This window comes from Triticum aestivum, chromosome 6D, assembly GCF_018294505.1.
Source record: "Triticum aestivum cultivar Chinese Spring chromosome 6D, IWGSC CS RefSeq v2.1, whole genome shotgun sequence".
Classification (NCBI taxonomy): Eukaryota; Viridiplantae; Streptophyta; class Magnoliopsida; order Poales; family Poaceae; genus Triticum; species Triticum aestivum.
In genome coordinates this window covers 33,373,069-33,387,364 of record NC_057811.1, presented here as the reverse complement: position 1 = coordinate 33,387,364, position 14,296 = coordinate 33,373,069, and positions in this window count along the sequence as shown.

Sequence of the window (14,296 nt, the reverse complement as noted above, 5' to 3'; positions counted from 1 at the left end):
AGATGTCATACCTGTGCTGTCGTAGAAGTGTTCCATGATATTACCAAAATTATCATCACGGAAGTGTCCACTTCCATGACGATAAATCGCGCGTCATAGAAGTGCTTTCGTCAAGGGTGACCGACACGTGGTATCCACCGTAACGGAACGCCGTTAAGCTATCGGGTCCGGTTTTGGATCCGATAACCCGTTAACAGCCCCGACCAATGGGGATTTTTCACGTGTAAAATCATCATTGGCTGGAGGAAACACGTGTCGGCTCACCGTTGGGACAGATGTCATCCACTCATTGGACCCAAAGCGCCTATGATACGTCGACACGTGGCACAGCCCAACAGAGGCCCATATAGGTTAAAAAGGCCGGCCCAGTCAAAGGCCCGTAGTACTTACCTAGGTACTAGTGGGCCAGCCCAATAACGGCCTGCTTAAAAAGGCCCATTTACGGCCCGAAGCCAGATCTGGCCCGTTAATTGTTCGCCGAATATTTGGGCCCATTTACAGCCCGAAGCCAGATCTGGCCCGTTAATTGTTCGCCGAATATTTGGGCCCAATTACAGCCCAGTGACTTTCGGCCTGTTAGATGCCCGATGTAGACATGGGCCCATTTCAGGCCGGTGTGACTTTTGGCCTGGGAATGGCCCGTGCTGCCCATTGGCCATATATGGTCCGACGGGACATCGGGCCCACTAACGGCCCGTGATAAAGGTGGCAACAGTTAAGCCCAACTTGACTTTGTAACTGTTAAAGGCCCGTCGCATAATTCGGCCCGTTGATGTCTGTACTAAGCTTTTGGCCTCTTAAAGGCCCTTGATATGAGTGGGCCAACTAAGGCCCGAGATATGTTTCGGCCTGGTAACTGCCCGTGATATAACTGGGCCCAAAAAGGCCCAGTCTACATTTCAGCCTGCTGAAGGCCCGTCGACGACTAGTGAAAATTGAGGCCCAATATGCATTTCGGCCTGCTAAAGGCCCATGGTTTCATCTGGGCCGTAACAGGCCAGTACAATATTCAGCCTGTTAATGGCCCAACTCTACCTAGGCCAAACTAAGCGCTGGGTCCACAAAAGGCCCAACTAAAACATAGGCAGGTGTAAGTTGTGGGCCTCGCGCAAAGTGTGAAGGCCCCAATCATTCGGGCCCAAGAAAGATGCAGGCTGGCCCAATTGTGGCCCGCTAAACACCAGGCCCTTTACAGGCGAATGTTTCGGCCCGGTCGACTACTTCTGATTTTTTTTCAGATAGCGAATGATGGCAGTAACTAGTAGGAATTAAGAACAAACCTACTCTATACAATAAAGAAATTACAGCATAGTAACTAAGAATAAACCTACACTATACAATAAAGGATTTATGGTATATTACATCCACTAGGCATCGAAGTTCGCCACCAGTGATCATAAAGCGCAACGAAGAAGCAGATTACAAAAACTGGGCACCATTGCAGCGTAACAAAATAATACTGAACCGAGACCACTTCCAAGACAGTTCAAGAAAGGTTAGCCTTGCGCGGGAACTGCTGCGCAAGCTGCTGAACAAGGCTGTGAGACCAGCCTAGCATGTCGGTCAAAGCTTCGAGGTGTAGCTGTTTAGCGATGAGGTTCTCATTGGTTTTCTCTGCAATCTTTCTTAGAGTTAGGACTTCAAGTCGAAGTTGAGTTGCAGAATGCCTTTCTGCTAGAACTTGGGACTGAAGAAGTCAAACTGATTCAGACAACGAATTCTGTGAGCTTGTCTGACTGCTGGTCCCAAGTAACTTGAACACTGCATCAAGACAAGACTTTGGGGTTGTCTCGCTATCTTCAAGATGTTTTGCCTTCTTTGCTGCAATATATGTTGGGTTTGTCGCACAGCCTTCAGCAGACTTGTGCATGCCATCAGGCATATCACCCTGAAACAAAGTAGAGAGATGACAGGTTTTGCACGTGTATAAACAAAGATGATAAATATGCTGTCAATTCCATCCAATTTCAAATTAGAAAATAAAGAGTAAGTTCAAAATATCAATAGCATAATTTGGCATTGTTCTTAATGCGGGGAGCTTCACCATTTGGCATTGTTCATAATGCGGGGAGCTTCACCACACTACTGGATTACCATGTCAACATAACAAGCATAGATGAAGGGCAAAGAAAATCATTGTATCTATTTTGGTTAATGTGCATGGCATGTTGTTCATATCATCAGCCACATCAGTAAGATAAAACAGGAGATGACAAGGTGCAAACGTGGGCTACTTCACCACACACTGGATTATAGATCCACAAAAACAAGCATACATATAGGGAGTATTGAGTAATGTGCATGGTATGAATAAGGAATTTGGTTTTACAAGTAAAACTTAGAACTTACGGTTCTTGCGAACATGCATTTTGGTAGAAACAGCAAACTAAACAGCAGTAAACGATAGGGAGTATGAGCAAATTAAACAGCAGTTGAGGATAAAGGCTTTAGAAGGACTGACTTACATTAACAGTTAACACCGGCTTTATAATGCCCTTCTCCATGTCAAGGGAAGGATAACTCAAGAATTTCAGCACATAATCTTCTTCATAAGCATTGCCTGTACTCTACATTTTGTAGAGAGTAATTATAGATATGATAATACTAGAAGGGATAGAGGATAATGAAGATAAGATGCAGATTGATGCTACATAATCAACTACCAATCCCTGGAAGTACAAGCATTACAGGACAAAATGTACTGACAAGAGCAATGGGCTACACTTCTGCACTGGCATTGTCTGTGTATTCTAATTTTTGGTAAGATTAAATATAGATATGATCTTTTTTAGTAAATGGTGGGCGAGGGAGATAAGATGCATAATGCTACACAATGAACCAATCCCTCTTCCCATAATACAAGAGTGTTTTGAACACTGGTGTACTGTACAAAATGTTCTTATATTATGGAACGGAGGGAGTAGCTGTTAATGTAAGTACAGTGATAGACGACGTCCAGTCCTTACAAGAGGACTGCAGAGCTAAACCTCTTCAAAAGCATTGGGTTGATTCTAAATTTATGTAAGACTCCATACGGATCTTATAATGTCCACCAAATGGACGATAACGAGGCTAACATATGCAGTGATGCCACATAATCAAACAGCTATGAAAGTAAGTATGGTCATACAGGGCAAGAGGTACTCACAAGAGCAATGCAGTGTGTAGTATAGTTGCGAGATTCTGTGGTCCCTTGAGAACGAATGTTCTTCTGCTAACAGTTTTCGTACAAGTGAGACGTTAAGGCAAATGCAGAAATGTAGTTCAAATTGTGATGTGATATCATAGATAGTACCTTATGCTGCAGCCGAGACCAATGTGTAACAAGATTATTCCAGTCACCGTCGGATAAATGTAGCACCAGAGACTTTACAGAAATTTCGTTTAGAGGCTTGCCATCGAAGTGCGCTTGCCTCAGGTAGGAACGATACTTCATCAACGAGTGCTTGAAAAACGCAACCAACCCTTGCTCGTCTTCACAATCCAGTTTGGTCCTCGCCTATTTAAAAGAATGAAATCTTGTGTCTTCTGTCAGCAGAAACATATGCAGTAATGACCATGAATAACATTGGTACATTACTTACGCGTAAGTTGTGGAGGAAGACAAGAAATTGTTCTATGTCTGCGGTATAATCTTTCCATGAAGGAAAGATGCGCACAAAGTTCCTCACAACAATGTAAGCTTTGTCTTCTAAACTGGGAAGAAATGGAACAGGGGTCCTATTTGCTGCAATTGGGGCTCCCTCTGGTTCGAAAAGGGATTTGGCAACTGGATTTGGTGTACTCTTTGCTAGAATGGGGGTTTTGCGTCGTAGAGCTGGTGCTATGTCAACTGGCATAATCATAATGTTTGCTGCAGTTGGGGTCTGCAGAGTTGGGGCATCAGAAATGACCAGTGTAGTAGGGCTAGAGTCTGCTAGAGTTGGGGTGTTTTGTGGGTTAGGTGATATTGCAACTACACCTAATGGGCTATTTGATTTATCAGGTGCCACTACCTTTTCCAAATACTTTGCTTGTGCTCCTCCACGATCAGCAATCGCCCTCTTCCTTTTGAATGTCTGATACACAAGAACAACATTTGAATGTATAAATATGGTATGATGACAGATGGAATATGTACTGGAAATGGATAGGAAGGCCGTATTCACATACACGATGTGTAAACTAAGCTAATGGCAGTTCAACAAAGTAGAAGCAATGCAAAGCATCAGTTGCAAGATATGTGCGACAAATATAACCTTGGAAAGTTAGACCAAGCACCTTGATGGGTGAATAAGATAGGGCATCTTCCTCTGACTCCTCCACTAGGGAGCCACATTGACTTAGGTCTCCCTCTAGCTCAGAATCACTCTTAGGATCATATTCTGAGCATGAACTGTAGGTGGAGAGCGTTTGCATTGCATTGCATCCAGACTTGATTTCAGTCCCTTAATGCCAAGTTTGACAGCCATGGCATTGTTCTGCTTTATTCTTTTGATGCGCGGAAGCTCATAATCATTATGATGCTGTTCAGAATCTGAGATTCATGAAAACATAAAAAGTAGTCAGATTATCTATGGAATGCATTGCGGATTCAACTCGAAGAGTGTCTCCCTATAAACCCCTGCATATTCTAAGTTCACCCCCCAACCGTGCTGACCAGACCACACACAGAAATACAAACCCCTTATGTCTCTATAACAGGCAGACACACATTTCAAAACTGAAGTAGGAACATTAGAATCATATGAAATTCGTATTTGAACAAATAAACTAAGGAATTAGGAGTGGCACAATGTTTAGCTTCAAGGGTGGAGTGTTGGTAGTGCGACACAAAGCAAGTAGGCAGATTGTATTCCATGTAAAAGATCGAAGCCTATGTAAAAGCTGGAAATGACACTTTCTTTCTATACAATGCAGTGTTCGTTGCCCAAACATGATGGAAGAGATCACATAGAGAAATACTATTCACTCATGTCTACGGTTGCAGTATTTAGAAACAGGGTGGTCCACCCTAAAAGAATATTGACAACAAATATGACAAGGCAAGCATAGATGTAGTGAATCAATCATTTACTTGTGAGCTCACTAGGACAAGTATGCAGAACTGTAACTGCAGTAAGAGACCTTCCAAAATCTGAATCAAGAAGTTTGTCTAGCACTTATTGTTTGCAACTAATCGACGTGAATAATTGGATATTATATTGAATGAGTAAGAAAGACAAGTAAAATTTTCAACAAACCTCGCTTGCAGTAGTAATTTGGGTCAATGTCACTATGACCAACAATCCAAAATGACTATTGTCTGTTCCTAGGGCCGGAATTTTGAAAACCCTATGAACTTTACAGGTACTAAAGATTACTGAAATACATCTGAACCATTAAGTGGAGGTAGCACTGAGCACACAACAAACCCTAATGACAGTCCTGCCTAATGAGTAATGAATCAATTAGAAAATGGGTGATGAGGAGTGGCTGCTGAGTGCTGAGGACTTATCTCAGGATAAATCGGGTTGGCTTAGTGGGTGCTGCACGCCTGATCCCTGAACGGACTGGGAAGGTAGGCACGGTGGCGCGCCCGGGCAGCGGTGACGCTGTTGGGCGAGCGGCTCCTGACCTCTTGTTACTCCGGCGTCTCCTCCTAGAGTCATGCTGTCCGGGGACGGCAAGTCACCGGCGAGGCAGGCGGCTGGGGGCGCGTAGAGATCGGAAGCGCGCAGCAGAACAGAGGGGAATCGGGGCCTGGGACGACCCAAAATCCCAGGGTGGGCCGGCCCACCGTGGGCACCCTGTAGAGATACACACCCGAGCGGCGAACATGCATTTTCGAAACTAATTTAGGAACATTTAGCTGACCAATTAAACGAATCTGTTTTAATAATATCAGATTCGTATTTGAACAACTAAGCTTGTTTAGCTTGATGGGTCGAGTAGTGCTATTATGACACGAAGCACGTATTCTGATCGTATAGTGATCATAAAAGGGGGAAACCGGAGAAATGATATTTAGTAGCCATTGTTTGCTTCAAACTAAGAACTAAATTCTAAGAGCTGAAAAGAAAGTAGAGTAACGAAGTTAAGATCTATTTTCTGGTTGAGATCAAATAGTTGAGGAGATATGAAGTACCACCTCTCTTGCGGCGCCGTGTAGGCATCGGGGGTGCGATGGCTGTCAGTGGCGTTGAAGCAAATCTGCGATGGTAGACGGGTGCATCGGGGGATAAGTCCCGTTGCGGTGGAAGAGAAGGTCGTGTGAGCGGCCCCGGCAAAGAGGACGACGGCGCCGATGAAGCGAGAGGACGTGATTCAAGGCTCTTGGTCCGTCGCCGTGGATGAGAAACATCCATCTCTAGCAGTGGACAACGTGGTCTTGGTAGGCGCTCCGGCATGGTGGAGGACGGTGGCGATGGATGTGGTGGAGGACGGCGGCGATGGATGTGGTGGAGGATGGCGGCGATGGATGGGTTGGTGGACGGAGGCTGGTGTGGGGATGGTGTTCTAGCACGGATGGTGTATGAATGGGAAAATGGAGGGAGAGGTACGGGGAACCATGTTTTTGGGACGCGCCTGTCTGAAATATGGGAAAGTTACGAACTTAGCCCTCATTTAAAATTTGGACGTCTCGTCGGTTGGGGATACGACGGTAATCTCGCATCTCACCAATATTTGCCCAGAGCGATTTCGGGCGAGGAGAGGGTGGTTGGCGCCCATGGTTGGCGCCCACGGTGTATGAACGGGGCTGACAACTAGGGCGGTTGTGTCACGTCTGAGTGAAGTTACGAACCTGCCCCTATTGACAATATTTGCCTACATCGATTTCGGCCGAGTCGAGTTTGTTTTGCCGCTCACCGTGTATGAATGGGGAAATGGAGGGAGAAACAGAAGTCTTTCGGACGAGCTTGAATCAAATGTGTTTTTCTGCCCATGTTTGACGCCCATCGTGTCGAAATGGGCTCAGAGGCGGTGTGTCACGTCTTATTGAAGTTACTATCCTACCCCTATTTAGAGCAGTGGAAATCGGGCCGATGGACTGTCCGTGTAATGGGTAGACAGTAATTTCCATCTCCTAAACACTTGGCTTCGGGCAGCCGACGTGGGAGTGGACATTTTGCCGCTTCTTTCGAATTTTGGGACAATAAGCATCCACGTTTACCCTGGCAACTAAATTCGAATCCACTTTGTATCCCTATACGAATCTTTATAAATCATTCTATGTGTTTTTATATATCTTCAAAAGGACGACAAAGATGTATTCCACTGTCATATATGAATATGGTTTACAAATGCCGATACTCAAATTCAGAAGCTAGAATCCAGTATAAGGTGAATTCGAATATTTGGAACACTTCATGTCCAACTCAAATGTCACACGCAGCATAATGTGTACTCCCATTTAGATATGTACACAAGTGATGTATCAATATACAAATACCGAGTGAATCAACCAAGAATGTACAGAACTAACAGACATATAAACACTTATAGAGTATATGGATCAATAATATCAACTAACATACATAAGCCAGGCCGCTGTACTTTTCTTTGCTACAACAGCATCCTTTTTTTAGCCAATCTACTACAACATCTTGGCCCTTTCCGATGCGTTTCACTTATGGTCCATCTATACTACTATTATTGCTGAATGCACATTCAGCCCGATTGGCATATTTGTAGGTCTGGCACAGCAATCAAAATGAAATGTCTCCGAGTCTTATCAATTAATACAGACTTGTGCTCAAATAAAATTACAAACCAAAAAAAAAACAAAAAACAATTATTACATGATCTCTAAAACAAATGGTTTGATTGATTACATGAACAAACAACACAAAGGTTATTCAACGATGGAAAGAACATTTCACCTATGATTTACCAAGTGGGAATTTAATTTCCTTTTTTTCTTCAGGACCTTAACAATGTGGTCAGTCTCAGCTTGCTTCGTTTTGAAATCCACCAAATATTTAATGGTTGTCTTGAGTATTGCTACTGATTGTGCTGTTTGCTTCCTCAACATGTCAACTTCATCTCTAAGTGCAGAAGCAGAATCTCTTTATACCACTAGTTTAGCCTCTAGAGCATCAGCAGTTGGCAATTCGTAATGCATGATTGGGATGGTGCCACTTCTGTGGGATGATACAACGTCCATGGGGACCTCGCTCTTTGATCTTGGGCTAACCTGTTTTGCCATTAAAGTTTCGATTGGATTCAGAAAAGTTGAAGTTAGCATAACATCTCAACTGGGAGTTATAACAGCAAACCAGTTAAACAAACCAGGAATTAAAGAGATTCAATTCGATGCTGAAAAGTAGTTGTTAACATCATTGTAACCCGTTGTTGCAGCAGCAAAGTAGTTAAACAAACAAGTAGCTATTTAAGTTCAGGCAAACAGGTAATTCTTAACAGTAAGTATCAAACACATAGATAGGTGCAGTCTATAATAGGATTAACAGGCTGTGGCATTATGTAATCAGTAGCAAACTAAATTAAGCAAAGCAACATAATTGAACAATTTTGCAATAAGTGGCTAACTAAAATTCTGAGAAGCAGGTAACTGAACTTATGCTAGTTATTTGTACAGGCACACTGCAACTTCTTTTTCGCTTACAAGGTTGTACGAAGGAGTCCATGGCATCAATTGCTTGGATACGCAGTCCCAATACTTCTTTCTTCCCACACTGCATTGATAAGTCGAACGGTTAATCTGGTAAGATGGTGCGTCCTTGATATGTTATATGAGGACGTGTAGTCAGACTAGTTGTAGCCACACACATCACACTGGCTTTACTGTATATTTCATGTGATTACTTTTGGCATATCGAGATCTAAGCAATCTACAATAGGATGAAAAGACTGGCATCCTTCACATTATTGGCGAACTCAGTTCATAGAAACAAGCAATTCAACCATTCTGTGGGTAAATCAAAAGCGCCACTGGAATATTTTTCACTACCCCTATCATACACGCAAAAAGGGGCGACGCCACCATAGGGGCTGGTATGGGCGGCCGCCTCGGGTGGCTCGAAAGTGTGCACCTAGTTTGAATCGTCCAGGTTGGCCTAGGCTAGTTTAGTTCGTCCCAACGCACGAGCAGGCAATGTAAAAAATGAAGAAAAAAATGTTTCAATTTGGATAGGCCAATAACATAAGTGCAAGGCAGGCCCTATAGCAGGCTCGCGGCCCAAACGAGCGCCTCCCATATCGATCGACAGCAGAAAATATCCCAATTCATCCGCTCCAGCCTCCAGTCTGGTTCGCTCCTAAACTAGCCACCGCAGGACAGACCGAGACAGCACTTCCTCGTGCCCTCGTTGGAGGGCGGTCGCCGGGCTTCAAGCGAACGGAAGGACAAGAAGATGAAGATCCAACCCTGGGTGTAGCCTGTGTGGCAGGCAGCGGTGGCAGCACGGGCATGGCATCGAGCTTGCGCAAACAGACAGTCGCAGCTTGCAAGAGTAGCATGCACAACGAGCAGGTACATCACATCCCTGATTATATCTAATTCAACTCTTCAATTTCTGGCCAATAGTTAAACCTGACGGTGTTCTAAAACTGCTTGTATGTAGGGAATCTATGAGAAAATGAAACCAATTTCTACTTATTTTATAACTCCCCCAATCAATACTGAGCTGACGAATCTGATGTATCTAATCAAGTTTCCGGTGCAAACATCCAAGCTCATGTTGTTCTTGAGCCTGAAGTGTCTAATGAACAGACTGCTAATGAAGGATTTGATGCAAACATTTCACATGCTCCTGGTGATGAACATATAGTGTCTAATGAGGCATCTAATGCAAGCATTTTGCAAGCTCCCGTTGAAGGATTTAGTATCTAATGATGATCTACGATGTTGAGAGAGACATAGAGATTTGCAGGCATTGATGACAAGCAAATTATAGTGCATTTTCATGGCTTGAGGAAATGTCGAGGCCATCTACCAGAAAGTCCCCATATCATGACAAGTAGCATAAATACTTTTCTAATCTGTTGTTTGAAACTATTGGCATACTTGTGCAGGATAGATATATTGATATGCAGTTTGCGCACTGGTTATAGGTGCAATTACACTTCGATATTTTCAGCCAGAGAACAAATAATTCAAGCAGGTACAGACCATGTTTGTAGTCCTTGTACACCATGTTGCATTTTGTGTTTTTTGGCGCTTGCATCATTTAGTGTTTATAATCTGAACTACTTTGGATCATTAGCTGGTTTTCAAAGTGCATGTAGCTTCACATTTCTCAAGTTATGTTGATTTCCGGAGTGCAAGGGCCTTCGTATGTTTTAAGTTAAATGTTCGCCCCTGGTAACTTGAATTCGTGGATCCGCCACTGCACACAAATCATACACGAATGCCAGTATGAATTAAATGAAATGCAGGGACTTACGTGTGACACCCAAGTTTTTTATTTGGATTTTTTTAAAAGATTTTTATTTGACTTGAGGGGAGTGATTTAAATTTTTCTTCAAGAGAACTCTCACTCTCAAATATTTTTCTTTATGGCAAAAGTTTTATTGGGATTCAACCAAGATCTGTCTTTGGTCTTGAAGGTTCTTGCTTTTCACTTGGACTCAAGACAAAATATTTTCACTTGGGAAATGACTTTTGAAAATCTCCTTGAAATTTGCACTATGGCTTTTGGAAAATCCTTTGCCACTTTCAACAATTCCTTCTTGCCATGGCCTTAGTGCAAATCCCCTCTACTAACCCTTCCCTCACCTTTGGATCATGATTTGCATCAAATCCAGCAAGTTGAACCTCCCCATGTGATTATTTCCATTTATATTCTATTCAAATAAATTTCTGCCTTCTTTCCTAGCACTTGGAGATTTGCAAAGGAACTCCACTTTCTGTCTTGATTTTTGCCCCCAAACCTTTTTCCCCTCCTAGTCCTTTGAACCCTCAACCAAGAACCATGAAGACCCACTGGTCTTCAGTTCAAAATTTCAAACTACACCTGCTGCAAGTTTGGACCAGATTTGTCAAATTTGGTGAAATTCATTCAAAACCTTCTCCAAAAAAATTCCAAGTAAAATCAGGCAGCCTCTGGGTGCATTGAGTGGTCACCTCACCAAGTTACAGCTCCAGAAAAATTTATCTCATTGCAAAATCCTCCTGTCGAACACCTGCAGTGCACTGTCTGTATCAAGTTCAGAAAATTCAGAGATTCAGTCAGTGGCTTGCTGTCGTCTTCTTCAGAGAAGGACATCGATCTCGCCAGTACCACCGCATCGCCTTGATCCTCGTCCCCGCCCTCTTGTTCCTGCACCGCACGAACGCCTGGCGCCTTGCGGGCGTCGGCGACGAGCAGCAGAAGGTGCGCCGCCCCGTGACCGACGCCGGCGGCGGCTTTGCGGACGCCAGCGGGAGACAGGGCGCCGACGACGCCACCCAGCGCCGCCCAAACCACCGGAGCTCTCCGCGTGGCCTTCCACTCCCCCGAACGCGCTGCCGCTCTCGTCGTGAACCGCAGGGCGCGGAGCGCGCTCTCTGCCGCCGTTGAGCCCGTGCGGTCACCTCACCGTGGACCGACGCCATTACGCCAAGACCGACCCCGTTTAGCTGTGAAACGACTCTAGTAACCTCCACTGATGCTGCCTGGCCACTCAAACCTCCTGCCAATCCACTGCTCCGCCGTAATCGCTCGCCGGAGATTCTCCGTTCGCGGCCACCCCGTCGATCTGCCTATAAATAGAGGCCCCGAGCTTCAACTCGAGCACCCACCACCCCTGCACTCCCCCTAGAGCAAGCCTAGCCACTGGTAGAGCCCCGAGGAGGTCCCCTTCCTCGACTCCGGCCGCCGCGACCCGCCACGGGATCCAGCCCGATTCGCCCCCGTGTGTGCTTCCCCGCCCCCATTCTCTTACCAGTAGCTTCACCTTGCATCCCTCGTTCTGACCCGCGCCTCAATTCGTAGTTTGCAGCCCTCCACCGGAGTTCCCCATCCTCACCCGAGCCGCCGTCCGCCGGAGATAGTGTCGCCGTCGACGTGGTGCTCCCCGTTGGACGAGTCCACCACCCACCGACGCGGAAGAAGACGCTGAAGCTCTTGGTACCCTCTGTTTCTCCTAACTCGCCGTGGTTCGACGCCGGCGTCCACCGCAGTCTTCGGGCGCCGGCGAGCTTTTTGAACCTGACAGGTGGACCCCGCCTATCAGCCTCTATTCTATTCTCCTCCGATCCGTTTTCTGTTGGCGCCTTCGGGCAAATACGTTTTCTCCTTTGCGCTTACGCATTCCCAACCGAAGCGTTTTCTGTTTTCTCAGTTAAAACCCTGGAACTTTTCTGTTCTGGAAGAGGTGAAGGAGCCGCGAACTTCGCGGAGCTAGACTCCGACTTCTCCGAACCAGGCAAGCATGTTTGAACATTTGATATGATGAGTGTTTTTGCATGTTCGCTTGAAAGGTTGTGCGTGGCATATGAGTGTCGGTAAATACCTCGTTGCTTGTAAGGCAACGACCCGGTTGTTCCAAAGTTGCGATGATCTCTGATGAAAGATGGCCTAATCATGTGGTGACATTAAGGGCAGCAAGGTGGTACTGTTGTAGCATACCAGCCTTGCATCATCTGACTTTCTCCGACGTTAACGTGGTTGGAGCCACGTTATCGTTCCTTTCCCGCATGTTCCAAAGTTGCGATGATCTCTGATGAGAGATGGCCTAATCATGTGGTGACATGAAGGGCAGCAAGGTGGTACTGTTGTAGCATACCAGCCTTGCGTCATCCGACTTTCTCCGACGTTAACATGGTTGGAGCCACGTTATCGTTCTTTCCCCCTTCCGTGCTACCACATGTCTCATTGCCAGGATGCGGTTTAGTAAGTTGGTAACCTCTTTCCGTGTACACACCAAACAAAGAGGCCGGGATGATGGTACCTTGGCCCAGGATTAAAGCCAGTCATCCGGTCAGGGGGCATGGGTGTTTCCGGTTGGGACCGAGAGGGGGGGCACCCCCTTAGAGCGCGCGTATAGAAATTTGATCCCATGCTACGCGAGGTTGTAGCCTCCCCGTCTCAAGGTTTTTCTTGAATGTTGCCGAGGGTGATCCCTGGCTTCGGATGGTTGAATTGGGTGTGTACTGGTTAGACGTGTTTCTTCCAAAACACCGTAGACGGAACTAGTCCCCGTGACTACTGAAATCCGTTGGCTGTGGTTAAGTACAAACTCTGCAGAGTCAATTCTTTCCAAATCATCGTATCCAAGATCAAGTAGTGTAAACATTATATCCATATCTATCCATGTGAAAAACTTGTCCCCGGTGAACAAGCTCAAGTGGTAAATCCAGTTTAATTGTTATTCCTGTGGATGGACTAACTTTATATTTGTCGCATGCTTGTGATAATTTATGTTCCCGAACGATTGTATTATTGAGCTGTGATATAAGCCCTTTATGTGACGTCTTGCAGACGTCCGATTGTGGCGTGTACTTGTTTCTTACTTTAAATATAAGCCCTTTATGTGATGTCGCACAGACTTCCGACTGTGGCATGCACTGTCTTTATTTTCTGTTGCAAGCCCTTTATGTGGTGTTGCCTCGAGGCCCGACTGTGGCATTATTATTCTGCATTTTCCTCTCGAGGAGTCTTTCAGACACTCGTTTGGCACCCGCATTATTATTCCGCATTTTCCGCTCGAGGAGTCTTTCAGACACTCGTTTGGCACCTGTATTATTATTCCGCATTTTCCGCTCGAGGAGTCTTTCAGACACTCGTTTGGCACCAGTATTACTATTCTGCAGTTTCCGCTCGAGGCGTCATTCAGACCCTCGCTTGGCACCCAGTATTTATTATCTCTATGTCTGATCGCACTGGTTAACTTGTTCATGTGCTTCATGTTTACATTTGTTATACCTTATGTCCGAACTGTCTTGCGAGTACTTTCATAGTACTCACCTGGCTTGTTGATTTGGCCAGATGTTGACGAAGGAGATCTCTTCGATGAAGAGTTTGATAGCGCGTCCGATGCCTAGAGGAGTCCCAGTCAGTCCTGCGCGATCCCGGATTTTGGACACTTGTTTTGTATACGCTTCCGCCACCCGCAATAAGTCTTCTCGAGCCTCACTCCGACGCTCGAAGAGTTGTAGTCTTCTGGAATCATATCACTCGCTTCGCGATGATATTTTCACCACCGTTATTATCGTGAGTTAGTAGTTTGCCACCCTATCCGCCGTCTTGTTTTAGCGGCGTGCATGTAATAAATTGTTGGGCAGTCTCTGCTCAACCTTGTATTATATTTAGTACTCCTGGTATTTTTCTTCTGTGACCAAGATATTGTCTACCAGTGAGAAGGAATTCTTCCTCGCTGGTCCGTAAAAGGGACT